Source organism: Balaenoptera acutorostrata, unplaced genomic scaffold, assembly GCF_949987535.1.
Source record: "Balaenoptera acutorostrata unplaced genomic scaffold, mBalAcu1.1 scaffold_351, whole genome shotgun sequence".
Taxonomy (NCBI): Eukaryota; Metazoa; Chordata; class Mammalia; order Artiodactyla; family Balaenopteridae; genus Balaenoptera; species Balaenoptera acutorostrata.
Genome location: NW_026646023.1, coordinates 305302 through 311301, shown reverse-complemented (window position 1 = coordinate 311301; position 6000 = coordinate 305302).

The following is a 6000-nucleotide window of genomic DNA, read 5'->3' as shown; positions in this document are numbered from 1 at the left end:
TTTGTCAAATGCATCTTCAGTATCTGTAGAGACAATCATATGATTTTTCTTCTTAGATCTACTTTGATGAAATGTCTTTGCATTCTTAGAATAAGCTGCACTTGTTATGAAGTATTATTCTTTTAGTATGCTGCTGCCTTATGATTGCTAATATTTTACTTATGATTTATGCATCAATATTCATATGTGAGATTCATTTATCATTTCTTTTCTGTATAGCCTTTGTATTCAATGTTATCTTTGCTGGGTGAAAATAATTTGAAAGCTGTTCTTTTTCGTATATGCTCCAGAACAATTTAAATAGTGTTGGAATCATCCTTCCTTTAAAGGTTTGGTTAAATTTGCCTGGGAAACACGTAGCCCTTGTACTTTTAAAAAATTAACTCCTTTACAATTTTCTCTAATTTTTTCTATGAAAATTGGTCTGTTTACAGCTGGTTTCAGTAAATTATATTCTTCTAGAAAAATCCATTTCTTTCAGATTTGCAAATTTAGATACATAAAGTTGTGCAAAATTATTCTTAAATTTTCCTTCCTTTCTTTTCATCATTTTCTTCTTGTCATGCTTTTTTTTTTTTTTCATTTGTTCATTCTTCCCTGATTTCTGAGAAGGCTTATCTGTTTTACTGATTTTGCCCCAATGATCCAGGTATTCACTTATTTACTTTGTTCCCCCCACCACCACTGTTATCTAACTCATTAATTCCTTTTATTTTTATTTTATTCCTTCTGCTTTCCTTTGGTTTATTTTGTTGTTCTTATTTCTAACTTTTTGATTCTTAATTCTTTCAATTTCATCTACTTTATATTTTACACAAATATTTCTTTTACATTTTAGATTATGACATTTCCTATGAGTACTGCTTTTGTTCTATCCTCTAGATTCAGAATCTAATATGTAGTATTTTCACTACCTTTGGTTTTTAGAAATTCTGCAATTTCGATTTGTACTTTAATGCAGGACTTGTTTAAATGAAGATTTTCTTAAAATACTTTTATTTTTATTAATTTTTATTTTTACTGCATTGTGAACAAAAAATAATGTCTATATTATCTCTACTTTTTGAAATTTATTGTGACTTCCTTTGTGGTGGTCAATGGTATGGTCAATTATTGTGGCTGTTCCATGGGCACTTGAAGCAATGATATATTCCTACCTTCAGAGAGAAAGGGAGTTTGTTCATAGTAAATGCTCGAATGTTATTATTAGCAGCATCTAAAATCCCTCCAAGTCATGAAAGGAACTTGTCCTACTCACCAAGGAAATATAGAAGGAAAACTGGATTTTCCAACTTGGTTTTGTAAACAAAACCTTATGTTTTGGCTCTGGATGAAGGTTTTCACATCTACCTTTATGATTATGTGGCTTAGGTCTTTTGTATCCTTATTCATTGTGGGTCCAATTGATCTGAGAGGATGTGTTACTATTTCCTGAGGTGTGAAAAGGGGCGGGGGGTTGGGGTGTGTGAAGAAATCATAGGTTTGTTGGAGACATCTGTCAGATCATCTCCAAACAAAAACACTCTTGTCATAAAGGAAAGACCCCCCCCCCGCCCACCAAATTGACCAAGGTCTATATTGTTTAATTTCTATTGGTATTCTTGAAAGGAAGAAGAATTAACCTTTCATTTAATCTGATGGTTATGTACGGTTTTCTAACTACTTCATACATAGATTTTGCTTACCAAACCAAGTTGGAAAATCCGGTTCTCCTGTTATATTTCCATGGTGGGTAGGACAAGGCCTTTTCATGCCTTGGAGAGATTTTAGATGGTGATGTTGCTAATAATAATATTTGAGCACTGACTATGGGCCAAAGTCTCTTCTAGGTACTTTGTATGTCTTAGGTTATTTAATCCTCAAATTAACTCATAATATCCCATTTTACAAATTAAAAAACAACAACAACAAGACAAGTATAGGTAAAATAACTTGTCCAAGTTCAAACTGCTAGTGAGTGGCAGAGCCAGGACCCCAACCTTAGTCACTATGCTCTGTTGCCTCTTTTAGAGACCAGCTCTTCCAGGGCCTTCATTTTATAGGTGAAAGAATAGACCTAAAGTTGTTGAGTCAGCCACTAAGCTCCTAGTAGACCTAAAACTACACCCTTAATATTTGGACCTTCATCCAGAACCTTCCCACTATACTGCATTGCCTCTCACTATGCACAGAAGCAGTGTTTTGCAATAGAAAGAAGTTGTAATTTGCTGGATGACATAGGCTAATCATTTATGGCAACCCCTGCCTGTCTCTCCTCATAGGGCCATAGGGTAACACCATAGTAGATAGAAAGATGTTTTAGTCTATGGGCTACCTAAATACTTTCTGGTTCCTGAACAGATCGGTCAGCTATGGAATAAATTCACTTTTAATATGATTAGTATACACAAAGTTACAAAAAACTAAAATTCTATGAGACAGAAATCCTTCTAGGTGGGAATGTATTTTCAATAGGCATCTCCTGTACTCTCCAATTCCCATGCATATGACCTTCGTTCTTTATTTATTTATTGTGGGTGTCAGGCTTAAAAACAGGCACTTTCTCTGGACAAGTAGGAACAAAAGATAGCTAATCAGAAAGAATATTAATCAATCCTCAGGGGAGAGTGTAATCATTAAAAACAGCACATAAAGGGATGAGTTTCTTGTATTTCTTGTATCCAAGTCCAGCTCTCAGAGCCTTTCTCTCTTGCCAAAAGTGATCTAACATCTCCCTACATAGCTTGGCTTCAGATGGCAGGATTTTTTTTCTTTTCCATTCCATACTTACTCCAAAAATTATGAAAAGAGAATGGAGTTTATGACATTTGGGAAGAAACGGTCCACTGTATCTACTTTACTAAGAAAGAACATAATGGTTTTGGCAAGATAAGAGAATTTCATTCTGAAATTGTAACAATACCCTGCCCCAGTGGAATTATTTGGCTTACCAAAAATCAAAGTTGTTAAGCTAGCCAGGGCAGGGCCCTAAGCCAAATGCCTAGAGGTGATATCGTGTATAACTCCATACACAGAGGCTTTCAAAAGCTCAGGTTAAGGAACCTGCTTCTGTGGCTGGGGCTGGCGGTGTTCCAGTTGGATTCATTCGTAATCAGGCAGCAAGATAGGGTCAAATACAAGCCCTGGAAGCCCGTCCGCTAACTGTACCAAATCTCTATGAAGTATGAGAACGGAAACTAAGCACTTTCTCAAATCACGACATCATGAAAAGATCAGTCCAAAGCTAGTCCCACAACCTGCCTCCTCTGGGCACTGCAGCAGAAACTGAATAAAATGTGTTCCCATCATCTTAAAGAGCAAATCCATCTCCCAAACCTTCTAACCTAGTGTTTGGTGAATGTCAGATGAAGGTGAGAGCGCTTAAAGATTTGGGTGGATTTCTTGGAGAGGTTCTAGACTCTCCTAGTTTTCATTTCAAACAAGAACTGAAATGATTTAGTTGTGGCCTAGCTCAGATCTAAGGGAATTGCTTCAATGATATCTCCAGCCCCATTGACCAAAATGTTCTTATTTACAAAAGATTTATTTAAAATGAAGTATGGCCACCTCATGCTTAACCACATAGATTATCAGGAGCCCCTTCCATGACACCAGGTGAGATAGTTGAGCAGGGAACTTTCACACGTGGTTCAAATTTAAGTCATAAATGAAAATGTATCTGGCAAAAGTGGGAAAAGAGTTGAAAAAAGTTGTTTTTCATGAAACTGAGTATCGGTATTTTCAGAGAACGAGGTAACCTCTGAAACTCAGGTTTCATGGCCACTTCCAAGATCATTTAGTTCAAGCCACGCATCTAATTGCTCCAAATAATCTTTGGATGATCTGTTTGGTGGGCAGGTTTCTCTTCCCACTGAGGGACACACATTATCTATAAGGTGTGTATAACTTACATATGACCCAGAATATTAACCAGTAAAGGGAACACCAGCACATTATTTTAGTCATGGTTGGACAGGTACAAAGAACAGAAAACCACTCAATTTAAATCCTTTCTTAAAGAGTTTACTGGAAGGAAAGTATAGGTTTCATGGGAAGTAGAAAGACATGAGATGGTTTTTCTCTCTCCCTTCTTTTTCTCCATCACCTACTGTCTGTTTCTGTCTACAGTTAGCAACTTCCAGTTCATTATGACTTTTGGGCTCTGATACACGACACTTGTCTTTTTAGTTACCCTTTTTTTTGTCATCATATTGATACAGGCTGAGACCTGGGATCCTTTGCTGCAGTGCTGCAATGCTTGCACCTGGACACATGTCTACTCAAGCAACAACAAAAACAAACGAACAAACAAACAACAAAACTATAAAGGACAAAAAATAACTGTGTGCATGCGTAGTAGGGGCAAATTCTGGACAAGACACAAAAAGACCAAAAAAGTCCAACTGCCACTTCTGAAGAGCCAGGAGCAAAAAACAGGGTGTTGGGAGCAAAAGCAGGGTACTGAGCATGCCCTCTGTACTCAACACCACCAAAGGGGTGGGCAGACCACCTAAGCCACCCCTCCGCCTGACTTCTGAACACACCCCTACCCTCACCCCATATAAGGAACCAGCTCACTGCCCCTCAGGGAGCAAGCAAGGGAATCTGTTACTTGTTTTTGCTCCCTGCTGCTGCAGCAGGAACCCCAATAAAGCCTTGCCTCAATTTCTTTTCTGGCCTCTTATTAATTTCTATGGATTGACAAAGGCCAAGAACCCTTGGCGATATCAATATCACATTGTGTCTGTGCAGAACCAATCCATGGGGATTGGTGTGGCAAGGGACACCTGACCTGACCAGAGCCAGTAAGCTTCTATGAGACTTTAGCAGAGGTTCCTGAGAGACAGGACATGCAAGGGGAAGGACTTGAGGCTGGAGCTGCCAACACCATCCAGCCTCATAAAGCCCCAGCTTACGGCCAACACAGCAGATACAGAGAAGGATGGAAAGAAGTTGTGCCCTGATGGCACTTTTTGAAACCTAAATCCTGGCTACACATGAAGCCAGTCCTGCCTGTTAGTTTCAATAACTTTCTTTCTTGCTTATGTCATTTTGAACCAGGTGTTCTGTCATGCATATTCCCAAAGGTCCCAACTGCTGTAGCCAAAAGCCCCAGATTCCACTGAGCCAACCCCATTCCTGACCTGACCTTATGGCTCTAGTTTCCGGATTGGACTCACTAGGAAGGGCGGGGGCATGCTCAGGAAGGAGTGGAGTTTACTGTGGCGTGTGGGACAACCCTTTTCAGAGCTAAAGGTGAGGCAAAGGGAGAGGAAGTTATTAACCTCTTGCATTTATATTTATTAATTAAGGGCCTTGATCTCATAATTAGCCTAATCTTATTTTTTCTATCCTATCTTCATTAAAGTCATGAATGTCAAAATATAAGGGATAGATGGAAAAAATACCGGACTCTGAGGCACACCCATGTCGCCTTCGATTGAACAGCATTCCGGAGACCTTCAAGATGGCGCAAGAGTAAGACACGGAGATCACCTTCCTCCCCACAGATACATCAGAAATACATCTACACGTGGAACTGCTCCCATAGAACACCCACTGAACTCTGGCAGAAGACGTCAGACCTCCCAAAAGGCAAGAAACTCCCCACGTACTTGGGTAGGGCAAAAGAAAAAAGAAATAACAGAGACAAAAGAATAGGGACGAGACCTGCACCTCTGGGAGGGAGCCGTGAAGGAGGAAAGGTTTCCACACACTAGGAGCCCCTTCGCGGGCGGAGACTGCGGGGGGCGGAGGGGGGAAGCTTCGGAGCCACGGAGGAGAGCGCAGCCACAGGGGTGCGGAGGGCAAAGCGGAGAGGTTCCCGCACAGAGGCTCGGCGCCGAGCAGCACTCACCAGCCCGAGAGGCTTGTCTGCTTAGCCGCCGGGGCGGGCGGAGCTGGGAGCTGAGGCTCGGGCTGCGGTCGGATCGCAGGGAGAGGACTGGGGCTGGCGGCGTGAACACAGCCTGAAGGGGTTAGCGCACCACAGCTAGCCGGGAGGGAGTCCGGGAAAAAGTC